At 47.1% G+C, this 15,110-nt stretch overlaps 1 protein-coding gene across 3 annotated transcripts in view; it reads left to right on the top strand.

Annotated features, from left to right (window-relative positions):
- PRKCD (protein kinase C delta) overlaps nt 1-15,110 on the top strand; it is a 201,247-nt gene that overhangs the window by 442 nt on the left and 185,695 nt on the right. For all 3 annotated transcript variants that reach the window (XM_019505198.1, XM_019505197.1, XM_019505199.1), the window contains exon 2: nt 433-546. The gene's annotated coding sequence lies outside the window, so the exon portion shown is untranslated. The remainder of the gene's footprint in view (nt 1-432; nt 547-15,110) is intronic.

Genomic DNA, 15,110 nt, shown 5'->3' with positions numbered 1-15,110 from the left:
GCGCAGCCTCAGCCTCAACCCCTCTCGTCGAGGCTCTTTCTTCCAGTGCGCGGCGGGTGCCGCCGCCTCGCCCTTCCGCCCCGGGGGATGCGCGTCTCCCCGTGGGCACTTGCTCCTGGCTGCTCCAGGCACTCGGTGCCACTTTGGGAACAAGCGGCGGTCCCTGTGCCGCGCCAGGGCATCGCCCGGGGGCTGCACCCCTGCGGGGCCCGGCGGGAGCCTCCGCTGGCGGGCGGCTCCACCGCGGCTTCCGCGCTTCACTGCCCCCGTGTCGGTGCCTCCTCGAGCGGCGCCTGTGGCGGGGCGGCGATACCTGCGAGCCCCGCAGCTCGCGCTCCCCCCTCGCTGACTGCGGAGCCTGGTCTTGCTCCGGGTCCAGCTGCACTTGCTCCTGCGGGCTCCGCTGTTGACTTTGGCTCTTTACCTTCCCAGGCTCCGGGGCCAGCGCCTCTCTTCGTGCCGGCCAAGCGCGGCGTCAGAGCTCGTCCGTGGGTGGACTTGAAACCGAAGCGAATTGATTACCTTGGGGAATATTCATGAGCCAGGGTAAGCCTGTCGCTGGGACAGAGGGGAATGTTGTTTAAGTCGGGGCTGAAATGGGGATTTTCTCTGCTGATGCCAGTAAATAAATCCATGTGCTCAGAGTCCATGTGCTCTTCACAAATCCCAGATCTTTCTGTTTCGCGATTTCCTTGGAAGGCAGGAGCAGAACAACCTGTTGGTTGAAAATGTATCTGCAGCCTTTGAAATGACTGTTGTCAAAGGCCCATGAGCCAGGCAGGTAGGGTTGAAGTAGGTTAGGAATAGATGAGGCAGGCAGACAGGTTTGGGTTTGGGGACCTCCTGTTTGTTTTACCTTAGGGCGGCGTTTCCCAACAGGTGTGCCGTCAGACGTGGACAGGTGCGCCGTGAAATCTTGGAAAAGTTGCACAAATAAATGAACAGGACCCTGCCCGTAATGCTCTGGGGGGCATGGCTCCCTCTTCCCTGCCCTCCTCTACAGAGCGGTGGCAGCGCAGGGCAGTGGGTGGCAGCAGGGCCCATATTATCTGTTCGGGGGTGGTGTGCTGCAATTTTTTTTTATTTATGTAAGCGTGGTAGGGGATGGAAAATGTTGGGAAATGCTGACTTAGGGGTTTCTAGTGATGTATTCTCAGCACAGGGGAGGGACAAGGAGGCTTATGTGTACTCTTAATACATTGGGGGGGGGGCATTCTTCCACTGGGTTGTAGTCATTACATCTATATCCACCGTGGGTCAGCTGTCTGTATGAGAGAATTTCTTTGGACTGTGTTCCTAGAACACTTTTTGGTTTCACAGTAATAATATCACTGGCTCCAGGAAGTATAACTAACTTCATTAGGAAAAGCGAGATCAGAAAAGGATTATAATTTAGCTTACAATGCTCTGCAACCAGTTCTGGGCCCCCCACTTCAGGAGGGACGTGCACAAGTTTGAGAGAGTCCAAAGACAGCCCCCCTGTATGATCGAAGGCCAAGTGGGCAAGCCTTACGAGGAAAGGCTGAGGGACTTGGGACTCTTCAGCCTGGAGAAGAGAAGGCTCAGGGGGAACTTGGTGGCAGCGTACAAGTATATAAGGGGGGTGCATCAGGACCTGGGAGAACAGTTGTTCACCAGGGCTCCCCAAGGGATAACAAGGTCTAATGGCCACAAACTCCTGGAAGGCCAGTTTAGACTGCACATAAGAAAAAAATTCTTTACAGTCTGTGTCCAGGGCCTGGAACAGACTCCCCCAGAGGTGGTGCAAGCACCTACTCTGGACTCATTCAAAAGTCATTTGGATGTTTATTTTGCTGGGATCATTTGACCCCAGCAGACTTCCTGCTTATGACAGGGGGGCTGGATTCAATCTCACAAGGTCCCTTCCAGGCCCTAATGTCTATGACATCTATGAAAAGCTTCAGGTTGAACTAACTGTTTGTCTGGGTGTCATATATAATTTAGATTATAAAACAGCCTTAGCTTTTGTAGCTGATTTAGGAGATGGAGTTGCATATTAGTGGAAAAAGGACTTTAAAAAAGCACCAAAACCAAAGCTACAACAGAGCTTAATTACTAATGTAATAAGCACATTTTAACAGTGTGACAGAATAACAGAACCCTTGTGTCTCAATCTCTTTTCAGATCTAGGGACTTTGCAGGTACTTCTTGAAGGCTCAGGTCAAATGTAGTAAGCCAGTTTTATGGGTTTTTTTAGCCCAGACAGATTTATCATCAGTCTCTGCCTCTCATGAAATAGTACTGGATTTGCAGTGTATTTGAATTGTATGTATAAATGCTCACTGTCACAAGTTGTCAAGTGCTGAGCTAAGTGGTTAAAGCATTCAGAAATAGGTTAATGCATTCATTTTTAACTTTTCTAATTCATTTCTTGTTATGCACGTGTGCAATAATATACACATCCCACAAAACAGTGGGAGCCAACCTTTTTGGCGGGGGTGCCACAGATTAGCCCTGCATCCTCCCCAAATGCCACTCTGATGCCCTTTCCCTGTCTAGTCTGCTGCTCTGCTTTCTGTTCCCAGCCTGATGTGCTGCTCTGGTTTCTGCTTCTTTCCCTGTGCTGCTTTGCTTTTTGCCTTATCTGCCACTGTGCTGCCTGTCCCCTCCCTGACTTGCTCTGTGCTATGTCCAGAGAGTGTCCATGCCACACTTGTGACACCTGTGCTGTGGGATGGCCACCTCTGCTATAGAAGATGTAGGAGTTCACACAGAAGAAACCTGCAAGATCAGGGGAAGGCAATCGTGAGATAAATTATCCCCTGCATTTAGTGAGTAGTATCAGATCCATAGCTGGAAATTGGTTTAAAAATGAAACTCAAGGCTTAATGTTTCCTTTAAAAAAAAAACCAAACAAAATAATTAAATATTAAAACTCTGGATATTCTTGCTATTGATATAAATATCTAATCTTTTTTTAATCTTGGTAAACTGGCTGGGATGGTTTAATCAGTGTCGATCCTGCCTTGAGCAGGTAGTGAAATAGATGCCCTTCTGAGGTCCCTTCCTGCCCTATTTTTCGGTGAGCCTATGACCCCAACTGCTTTTTAAACTCAGTAAGCTGTCTTCTGTCCAAGACACCAGTACATAAAGGATGTTCTGCCCATAACTGATGAAAGCAGTACTGTTTGCTTTTGTGTTGATCACATGGTGAATTGGTCAGAAAAAAGTATAGCTTTTCTGAAGATATGGGTTAATAAATGTTCCTTAACTGTTGAAGAGTTATTTCAGTAAACACATTTCCTGATCAGTTTAGCTACTGAAAATGTCTGTTGAAAAATGTGTGAGCTAATACTTAATGCTCTGACTGATGGTTTATCTGTCACCAAAAGCCACAGTGGGGAGCCTGTAAATGCTGGGGGAAGAGTTAAACAGTAGATAAGAACAAGCTTTTGTACATCATTTTCTTTTTCAGCTTCTGTTTTTTATCTCGTGACCAGCTAAAAGACAATCATTAGGTTTACAAATGCATTGCTGTACTCAAATTCAAAAACACTTTACCCTCATTTATTATATCTATTTTTTATAATATTATTTTTGATGTAGTTTGTTTGATTTTTATTTCAATATAAAACTGTCTTCTAATGTTCTCAGTTCAACCTTATCTCTTCCTAACATTTAGAATACTGTATTCTAAAGAAGCTGATATTGTATGAGTATACATCATGGAATATAAATATGCATTAAAATTGTGCTTTTAATTTAAAATTATTACACTATCAGAAAGTCCATTAAGCATTGATTAAAAGGTCTTGTGTGACATTAAATATATCACAATTAAGAGCTAGCAAAACTTAATACTTCTTCCAAATTCTAGGAATTCAAATTTAGTTATGAGTCATTTCCAGGGGACTGGAAGGGTTTTCCTTTCACCATGGAAAAATGGGTATTTTCTCCTTTAAAGGGGAAAAATGCAGGAAACGGTGGGTTTCCCCTTCCAGGCTGGCAGAGTTCCAGCCTGCAAGGGGCTGCTTGGGCCTGGGGGGAGCAGGATGCAGGGGACACTACGCGCTGGGTCACCCCTCTGTGGCCCAATGGGCAGGACCCAGCATTGGGAAGGCAGAGCAGGGTGAGGTGCCCCCTGCCTTCTTAGCAGTAGCAGAGGAACACAACCTGGGGGCAGTGGCAGATGCTCAGTGCTGGTGCCACTGCTGCTGGGAGCCCAATGCCAGCCATGCTGCCATGGGAAGGTGTCCCCTGCCTGCCCAGCCTCCACTGGTGCTGGGTGAGCAGGGGCACCTCACCATGGTGGCACAGAGCTCCTGGTGGCGGTAGCACTGAGTGTCCCCAACCCTCTCTACCCTCCCAGAGGTCCCACCTGCTGGCCTGTGGAGGCCCCTGAGGGGACAGCAGCAGGACGGGGTGTTTTGAACCCTACAGCGGGCAGCCCACATCCTCTCTCGCCCCCGGCATGTTCTACTCAGTTTCACTCCGGCTGTGCTGCCCATGGGGTAGGCTGTGCTCTCTACTTGAGCCACAGCAACTACTGCCTCCTGCACATAACACCCGGGGCTCAGGTGCTGCTGCCCAGCTATGGCTGGTGCCTGTGGAGCAGGGATCTGGCAGGATGGTCCTATAGTCCTGGCAGCTGTGGGGCCCCCTCTGGCATGGCTGGGAGGGGCAGGAGGCTGCAGGTAAAAAGTGAGGGGCCCCGGTGGGAATGCAGGGGGGCTGTGGGTAGGGAGTGAGGAACAATGGCATGGGCAGGGCACCAACATATCGGGGCTGTTCAGTGTCACAAAGCAGCAGGGACAACAGCTGCAGCTGGACCCGCATCCTGGTGGGCAAAAGGGGCAGGGGGAGCTCTCATTTTTCCATGATTAAAAAACCAAAATCAAATGCCAAAAGATATAGTATTTAGAATTTATTTTGTTATAATGATTGAGGCACTGGTAGGCTTTCAAATTGCCTTAAAATGGTAAATATATCAATAAAACATTGTGTTCTACTGATACCTCTATATATCTAGAGTAATGTTCCATTTTAATTATGGAAAAATTTGGATTGGGGTGGGGGTTAATCAGAGAATCTTGAATTTTTATCAGAGAATTTGGGATTTTAAAATGGAGATTACCAGGATCCCTGGCTATTACTGCCACTCAGTGGCTTGATTTAAGAGTATAGGGAACTATCATCCGTTACAAAATTTTATTGATGTAAGGTCGATATAATCATTAAATCCAGCCTGTAGTCACTGCTTCGGTGTTGTGAAGCAGAATTCATAGAAAGTGTCTGAGCTACACATTCTGAATATCTATGCCAGAAAAAAACCCACCTTGTTTCAAACAGGAACTCCCAGAGAGAACTCTTACCTAGGAAGTGATTTATTTTAGTACCCAGTTCTGATGTGTTGCTTAAATATATTTACTGTACTATACTGGATTATAAGCTATAACCCACCTTTTCCTTGGTCATGCAGTAGAGTCAGAATTATCTCTGACATCTCTATAGTGCCACTGAAAAAGTGATAGAAAAAAATTCAGCATTCTAACTTTGTGGCACAGTGAGCAGAAGATGAGCTATAAGAAAGGAAGCGCTTCTCTAAACAGTCATTTTTGAACTAGCAGATTTTGGAACAATAGGTATTTAATAAGGAACAAATCTACTTACTTGTTGAAATAATAGATTAGGGGGGAAATATTAATACATTTTAATATATTAAAGTCACCTTTAAATGGTCACTGTAAAAGTTCTAGGCCTAAAACTATAGCTACCATTTTTGTTTCTGATTAAAAGACCTGCATGTCATCCTTCTTTGCTTGCTTATTTCTAGGAATAAAATAAATGAGAGATTTGTGTTCCAGGATGTTGCTTTCTATATGTTAGAGTTTACATCTTACTGCAAGTCAGAGGAAAAGATAGGAAGCTCTCTCTGTCACTGGTATCCAGGTTGTAGCCATATTGCTCTAGAGCAGGAGTTGTCAACCAGGGGGTACACGTACCCCTGGGGATACTTTGTAAGGTCCCAGGGGGTATGCGGGGGTGGGTGGGACAGAGTGCTGCCACCCTGTGCTGCTGCCTCACAGGAGCAGGGCTGGGGTGGAGCAAGAGCCGGGCCATGCAAACGCTGAGTGGTTGCTGCTCTACTGCTCACCACAACCCCACTCCACGTCCGGCCGCTTGCTGCTCCCCTTCCCACTCAGTGTCCTGCTGCTTGCCACCCCTTCTAGGGGGATACACTTACTAAAAAGGGGGCCACCAGGGGTATGCTTATTAAAAAAGGTTGAAAACCCCTGGTCTAGAGGAAAAAGCAATCAGGACTTGTGGCAGAAGTGACATCTTTTATTAGACCAACTAGATTTTTGCAAAAAAAGGTCTTTAATTGCAAGCTTTCAGGCACAAACACCTTCATCAGGCATAGGAGAAAAGATTGTAAAAGTTCTCTTGGGTAGAAATGAAAGCTCATATTTCGTACGTAGGAGAGTTGAAGGTGTGGTAAAATCCTGCTTACCACTAAAGAACTTTGAAGTAAACAGACTATTCTAAATTTTCTCTGAGCCTAATCTGCATATAAAATGAAATGTCTGTGTATAAAATGAAATGCCTGCCTGAAAGCTTGCAATTAAATACTTTTTTTTGCGAAAATCTAGTTGGCCTAATAAAATATTTCACCTCTACCACAAGTCCTGATTGTTCTCTGTCCCTGTGCCCTCACAGGCTGTCTACATTGCAGCTATGCTATAATCCCATCTAAATGTGAATATGAGTTATCTGTAGTCTAGCCAGTTTTGACAACAATCCTAGTGAAAACACAGTAAAAGGGTCTCAGTGTAAGTTGTATAAGCCTGCCAAGCACCTTGGGTATACCTCCTCAGGTACTTAGCCTGAATGGGAGTTGGAACTGTTACAGTTTCAGTGCTGCAAATATCCCAGTTAATTAAGGCTATCTTTGGTGGTGTTATTATTGCAATATACACAGTGTAGCTGTACCTATATCCCTCCATCTCCCTCAGTACCATTACCAGAGTCAGAAAGACTTTACCTCCTACAAAGGGAAAAATGAAATTAGATGAAGGTTTGAAAGATTCATTAGACATCAGTCAGAATCTAAGTCAGCCAACCTGAAGAAGCCATTTATAAGGTCTAAGAACAACTCTTGCTCGAAACAAGAATTTTTGTGCATGGTATCTTTTATTGGACCAGATGCTTGGTTATAATATACTTAGACAAGCTTTTGAATGCAATGTATTCTTCAGGTCTTAGGAAAAAGCAGGCATAACAAAAGATTAGAAACTCAGCTCCTCCATTTTTCTCTGCTGTTGAGAAGGCTGCTATGATTCCTACCTGCCTAGGTCCCTGGAGTCTGCTCAGGACCTCCATCTTGTGCACCAGCTTTTAACTAAAAATGCCAATAAACCTGAAGCCTTTTCACTGTCCAGTGAAAAGGAGCCCTTGCTTTGGCATTGCTGTGTTCTTTTTTGAGTCCTCTGCCTGAACAGCTCCTTCACCTGGTTAGTTCTTCATAGCCTCCTGTAGTCAAAGGAATCTTTGACAGAGCAGTGAAAGAGACATTTTTCAGAAGGGTATAATTAACAATCCCGGGGGGGTTTTAACTGCATGGATTAAAAATGCTGTTGACAGCTGTGGAAAAAACAAGAATCACACCCAGTTAAATCATTTGTTTGACAAAGCCATGAGCAGTAGAGATAGGTACTGGGGGATCTCTGTAAACTCAGGAAGATAACTCTGCATTGGTTTATACTGTTTTCTTGTTTTATATGTTTATCTTTGCAGCCATAAGTAAAGAGTTATTACTTTCTTTTTGGAAGGCAGGGCAGAGTGGTCCCTGAGAAACTTAACTAATTCTGAGAATTATAAACTTTTTTAGGTGACAGCCTATTTCACCAGATGCTCACTTCATCTAAGCAATGGAAATTTCAGATGCTCAGGACATGTTAATCAGAATGTTATTTTTTTAGTACAGAATTGTTGCTTTAAGCCCATGTGCCAGGAAAAGCTTTGATATGCCAGTGCAGACTTCTTTCCCTTAGTCCCTGGAGTGAATGGTATTTTGGATCTGTCAAACTTGCTATCACTCATTGAATTCTCATCAGTTTTAAAAAATAAGAATTAACCGCACTTGGGCTAATAGGAGGGTGAGGATGAGAAAGATCTGTGTGTACAAATGGAGCAGCCAGACTCTAAAATTATACCTTCTAAACTGGTGAGGGTACTGTGTGTGAAATTCATAAAATGGTATCAAATGCTTATTATTAAATCCATGGATAAAGGTTAACATTTACTTGCTTTTGACTGCAATACTATAGTTCAGGGAGTATCCTTAAGGACAATTTCCCAAGCACATTCAGCTGTTTTTCAGGCAGTGATAACTTCATAGGTCTAGTGCACGACTAAACAAAATGATTTTGACTTTAACAGAACATACTCAACTGTATTCATGCATAATGAGAGAGGGGAGAAGGGGTCATTGCTGTCTCCTGCATTTTTGAGCAGCCTGAGTATCAAATTTACCCCAAAAATTTGTTCTCTATTTCAGAAAAGAATTATTGTAAATTTTATTATTCTATTTGCTCTCATGAACACATAGCTGAGTAAAGTACAGAAAACAAGATGCCGAACTGGGTTACGTTAGTGTTACAGACAAAGTACAAAATGGGTTAGATGCTATTAGGGCTGTGTGAAACGGCACCATTGTGTTTCAACTTCTGTTTTGTCGTTTCAACAGGACAGTGTTTTGTTTCAATGTTTCATTTCATTTCAAAGCACTGTTCTGTTTTGTTTCATCAAAACTGTTTTGTTGTTTCACCCATAGGCTATAGTGGGGAATCATGAAAATGCCTATAACGTTGTCATTTCTGTGGCAGAATGCCACCTCTGCCTCTCCCCAAAAACTCTGCTCTGTGACAATTTGGTTAGTATGGGCCTGCCTACATGACTGGCATCACTTACATGGGTAAGGGGCTTGGGATCCCTAGAATTCTAGAGACTCTGTCCGTTTGTCCGGCAACCAGTGATGCATTTCAAATTGGTTGGCTGGCAGCCAACCAACCAGTGCTGGCCTCCATTGGGCCAGGTAAATGAGGTCATAAGGACTATATAAATTAAGGACTGCCCAGGAGGAAGGGGGTAGCCATGATGAAAACTCAGAGAGAAGAGCTGGACCACCTGAAAATTGCTGTCTCTGGAAACTCATGATCAATGAACTGCCTGCCTCCAGAGGGAATTTCCGCCTGCCTCTAGATGATGCTTGTAAGATATCTGAGATCTAACTAGATATATAGCTTGCAGTAACTCAGATGTGTGATCAAAGGCTACCTCAGCCACCCTGTTTGCTGTATGGGATTTCTCTGATATTGCTCTACCCTGTACCCTATTCCAACCCTACTCCTTGTAACCAATAAAATTATCCTTTGTACGTAGTGTGGGAGACTTATTGGGAGTGGGTCTCGCTTATGCCTTGGGATCCCCTTGGTTTGGCTGACTAAGGGAGACCACTATTTGTGCTTCAGACTGAGGGAAGCACCCCAAGTTCTGGAAGTGAGTCAAGTACCCTCGAGTGCTACTAGGCCTGTGTTTCCCAGGGGGCACAGTGCCAGGATCAGGCCAGTCCCTGGGTGGTGGCAGCTCTACCCCCAGGCTAGCGGGTGTGCTCCAGGAAGGGGGTCGGCCAGATGTGAGGCCTCCCCAGGGAGTCGCTCGATGCCTGGAAGGTGGTCGGGTGTAGTAAGGTGGGTGGCTTGGTGCAGGAGCACCCCCTACTGGCTCGTCACAATTTCTTGCCTCATTTGGATGAAAATTGCAGGGATGATAGCCCCTTCTGAGGGCATGAAGCCTGCCAAGTTTCAAGGAGATAGGTGCAGAGGTTTCTGGGAAACTGCACCTCAAGATGCTGACGAGCAAAACTCATGTCACTTGGCAGCAGCAGCCTCCTGTCATCCTGCGCAGAGATCCAGGGGCCTGCACCCCCAAGAGGGCTGTGGAATTGTGCCAGACTCCTCCCAGGGGTGTGGGCCCCAGATCTGCACTCAGGATGACAGGAGGCTGCCGTTGCTGCCTGGGAAGACTGCTGTTGCACAGCACTGGGAAGATTGGTGCTGCCACTGCCCCCAGGCAGCAATGGCGGCCTCTTGTCATCCCGTGTGCAGATCTGGGGGGCCGTGCCCCCAGGAGGAGTCCAGCAATGCTGGGAGGGCAGGTTGAGCTCCTTGGGGCTGGCGGATCTACTTGGAGCACAGCCCTGGCTCTCCCCACCTTCTGCCACTGGGCTGAGCTCTGTGGGGCTGGTGGAGCCGCTTGGAGCACAACCTTGGCTCTCCCCTGCCTCCTGCTAACAGGCTGCACTCCAAGCAGCTCCGCCAGCCCCACGGAACTCAGCCTGGGAGTGGGAAGTGGTGGAAGAGTAGCCTTGGCCAGTGGCTCTCCCACACCTCCCACCACCAGGCTCAGCTTTGTGTGGTTGGCGAAGCTGCTTGGAGCGCAGCCCAGTGGTGGGAGGCAGGGGAGAGCCAAGGCTGCCCTCCAACTGGCTCAACCAGCCCCACAGAGCTCAGCCTGGTGGCAGGAAGTGAAGCACAGCCCTGCCTCCTGCCCCTGAGCCGCTTCGAAACTTGAAACGTTTTGAAATTTTCAAAATATTTCAAGTGCCCTCATTTAATTTCAAAGCTGTTTCAAAGCCTTTTGTTTCATTTTGATTTTGCTGTTTCGAGCTCAAAACGCATTGAAACAGCTTCGAAATGAAATGCTCGTCGAAATTTTGCACAGCCCTAGTCACTATGTCATTAGATATGGTTTAATGGTTGTAATATTTTTCAGTTTTTGTAGCTCATAGCAGCCTGTTCTGCTAAACATTGCATCTAGCCACCACTGCTGCTACTACTGCCACTCAGGCAAGGAGGCAGTTGTGTTTGCTTTGGGCCAGGAGGCAGGTGGCGAGGAGCTGCTGCCACAACCACTGCCACCTCAGGCAGGGAGGTGGTTGGAAGTCCCGCTGCTCCAGGGTTGTGGGGAGAGGGAGCCACCACTGCCGCTACCTCAGGCACGGAGTCGGTTGCAAGCCCTGCTGCTTGGGGGCAGGGAGCCACTGCTGCCGTTGCCTCCAGCAGGGAGGCGGGGGAAGCCCTGCTGCTCCGGGTGTGGAGGTGGAGGCAGGTGGGAGGGAGGAAGTCACTGTGCCAGAGGCTGAAGAAGAAATTCCCATCAAGAATGACAAGCGGGGCGTGGCTCCAGCAGAGTGAGGAAAATGGACGTTGGGGTGAGAGAAGGGAAGGGGAGGTGGGTGCTGCAGGGCTGGATGTGGAGCAGCATTGGCTGCAGGGCCACACATGGGGTGTGGGGAGGCTTACAGGGTCAGACATGGAGCGGAGGGGTTGTGTGCAGCTGAATGCACAGTGGTGGCAACGTGGGCTGGTGGGTGGTGGCAGTGGCAGCTGTGTGCAAGCTTCCCCCCCACCCACGTTCCTGGGAGGTGGCAGTGGCGCGGGGTGTTGGGTGCCAGTGCTCCGTCCCCGTCCCCCTTCCCACCCCACCCCAGTCATTCTTGATGGGCTATTGGATAGCATATTTATATCAGGGGAGTATTCTTAAATTAAGATCTCTTGCTTTTGATAACAGGACTTAATTCCTATACATTCAAGATAAAATTTCTAAAATAGGAACTGAAACCTCAAACAGTCATATTATGTCTGCATACAAAGTAGTATGAGTTCATTTGAATAAAGATGCTTTCAGTATTGAAAGAGAGTTAGTTGTGCTAGTGTGAATTCAAGGACAAGGCAGGGCAGGGTGGCACCCTAGAGATTAATTGGTTCAGAGAGGCATAGTTTCTGTAAGTGATCGCCTGCTTCATCAGATGTAGGCTGTCGTCTGCTCTTTTCTCTGTTTGTAAGATGTTATTTTGAATGAAGCTGAGAAATCTTTCTGATTACTTTGGAATGCTATACTGCCAAGGGATGCCACTAGCAGCCAAGGAAACAGCAAATGTATTTGTCAGGAAATTGAGAGAGCTCACTAATACCCTTTGCTTGAATTTCCTAACAGTTGGCTGAAACCAACACTGCCATTTCTATTCAACAAGCTGCTCTGGTTTATCTGAAAATCATGAAGCTCAGATGCAGGAATTTCTGATCTTAAAAAGATTAACTGGTTTTGATGAACTAAGAACTTGCACTTTAAAGTCAACTTTTGCTCCTAGTAGCCGTTTTAGGTTGAGCTTGGATCTAGATGAGGAGCCTTTGTTCGTGAATCAATTTTCTCCTGCTTATTCTACTGCAGATGGGATCTTTTAAGATCTCTTCAAACCCAATGTGAGAGAAGTGGAGAATGGATAAATCTGAGGGGTTAACCCCTGGAATGCAGAGGCTACCCACTCAGACCAAGCCAAAATTCAGTAGAAGAGACAATACTGTCCAAGGATGCCTTCTACAAGTCTCCCAGTTGTCGCTTTAATTCCTGGTGAGGAAGCATCCCTGATAATAGAGCTGCCCTACTAGGGACCTGGCAACTGATCGAAGTCAGAATCAGTGTTGAGATGCAGGGCCTTCACCAGTTGCCAGAGTTCCATCGCGTTGAGGGAGGCCCTATGGTTTATTTCTCAGGGGAAGGGGAGGTTTCTTTCAAGTCCCACCCCATGGAATAGCAGTAGGTGATCGTGAAAGTACCATATAGATTTTTGTTTTTATAAAGAAAGGGATGATTTGGATGATTTGGGCCAGTGGGTTTAGAGGGCTTTATTTTTTAAGCTGATGTGGTTTAGATACAACCCTCAATTGTCTTAGGCCTAATATCTGCAGAATGACTATTAAAATTGTGGTATGTTCTTGGGTGCCTGTATGTGAGCATGGAGGCTGGTCTGATGTGCTGTAATTACATTAATAAAGTAATCTGGGGCTTGGTAATTACCATGCTCCAGCCAGCCTCCACATCTCATGTATCGGTGCTTCAAAATGGTGGCAAGTGTGCTTTAACTAAAGCTTGTCAAACGAGCTTTAGATAAAGTGTCCCCGCTGCCCTTTTAAAGTGTAGGGATGCCGATACAGGAAACGCTGCAGCACTGTAGTTAGAGTGTCTTTAAGAGCTGCTTTAATTAAAATGCCCCCTCCATTCCCCGGAGCACATGTAGAAGTGCCTCTTGTGCCATTTTCCCACTCCCTCTTCCACTTGTATCGGGTTATCAACTTAATGCACAGTAACTGTTCTGTTTGCCCATGGTATGTCAGCATTACTGGATATCTTGAATACAGAAAATGCTATTTGAATCCATCTGCATTCATTCATGAATTAATCTTGTGGTAGTTTATTTTTTACAAAAGAATTTTTGACAAAGCAGAGCTTAGCCCACATCTACATTGCTGAGTTCTCCTAGCACAGCTGTCCTGGTTATGGATGCAAAGAAGTGTGATCCTTGACTGACTTCAGCAGTACCAACAGAAATCCCTAGCATATGAGTAGTTATACCAGCAAAAGGAAAAATAAAACTTGTGTCACTCGAGGTAAATTTTATAGCACTGGTGCAAACTGCTGGTATTGCTTCATCCATGCAAGGGTGGGGAGGAAGGGTGCTGGGAGTGCAGCCATACATTCCCTTCTGCTGCTGCCACTGGTGTCCCCAGCTGATCTAGGCATGGGGGAAGTACCACAGCTGCTTCTGCCCACTTCTTGCTGCAGGTTAAAGTTGTATGGGGTGCTGGGCTCAGCAGGGGATAGCAGTAGCAGGTGGGTTTCCTTCTTGCACATGCTGTTTGCTGGCTTCCTTTGCCCGCCCCTGTGTCCCCTCCAGCCAGGAGCAGGTGCTAGAAGGAGGAAATTGTTTGCTGCTGTCTCTGTCTCCATCTGACACAGGCATGGGGGAAACTCCGGAGCCACTCATGCCCTTCTCTAGGCATGGGTTGCAGGGAATGGCTATGTGGAGAGCCAGACTCAGCCAGGGACGGTGGTGACAGCAACTAAGTTCCTTCTTCCAGTGCCTGCTCTTCAGGAGTGGGAGAAAGTTTGTGGGGGTAGAGGGTTGGGCAGGGAGCAACCTCTTAAAGAAGGAGCCTGTGCACTGCTGCTACTGTCCCCAGCAGTCCAGCTCCCTACACAACCACTTCCCACAGCCCCTGGCTGGAGTAGGGCATGAACAGTTCTGGGACTCCCCTTGGTCCCTGGATCAGCAAAGGTAGTGGCAACAAGTAAGACCACCTGCCTTCCTGGGCCTGCTTCCTGCATGGCTCCCTAGTATCTCCTGCCAGCTCGGGCTGCAGCCATGCCTCACCTCCATCCCCCTATGGTCCAAGGCAGGGGTAGGCAATGTTTTTTGGCTGGAGTGCTGAAAAAAACACAATGTCTACTTTGGAAGGTGCCGCAGTGCCGGCATGCCAGAAAAAAAAAATGGGAGGGGGTGGGTGTACATGGCAGGACTCACTGCATATTAGTACATTTAATAATCATAAATGTTGCCTTTGTTGTTGTGTATTTCTTTTTTGTTAAGCATCTTGCAGTGAGAGGGAGAGAGAGAAAAAAGAGAGAAATACAAAAAAGAGGAGAGAGAAAGAAAAAAGGGCGGGGGGGGAGAGAGAGAACCAGACACATACACATGCATGCAGAGAACCAGACATACACATGCACACAAAACCACATATGCACACAGAGAACCATAGTTTCTAGGGTCGGAAGGGACCTGAGTAGATCATCTAGTCCGACCCCCTGCCATGGCAGGAAATAGTACTGGGGTCAAACGAGCCCAGCAAGGTGTTCATCTAACCTCCTCTTAAAGACCCCCAGGGTAGGGGCCAGCACCACTTCTCTTGGAAGTTGGTTCCAGACCCTAGCCACCCTGACCGTGAAGTAGCGCCTCCTGATATCGAGCCTAAATCTACCCTCTACCAGCTTGTGACCCTTATTCCTAGTCACTCCTGGCAGTGCTCGGGGGAACAGGGACTCCCCCAATGCCTGCTGATCCCCCTGACTAGTTTGTAACAGGCCACTAGATCCCCCCTCAGCCTTCTCTTGTGGAGGCTGAACAGGTTCAGGTCCCGTAGCCTCTCCTCATAAGGCCTGCCCTGCTGCCCCCTGATCATACGAGTGGTCCTCCTCTGGACCCTCTCCATGTTGTCCACATCCCTCTTGAAGTGCGGCGCCCAGAACTGGAC

This window comes from Gavialis gangeticus, unplaced genomic scaffold (assembly GCF_001723915.1).
Source record: "Gavialis gangeticus isolate Ggan-Ray unplaced genomic scaffold, GavGan_comp1, whole genome shotgun sequence".
NCBI lineage: Eukaryota > Metazoa > Chordata > Crocodylia > Gavialidae > Gavialis > Gavialis gangeticus.
This window is presented reverse-complemented; position numbering and strand designations above follow the sequence as displayed.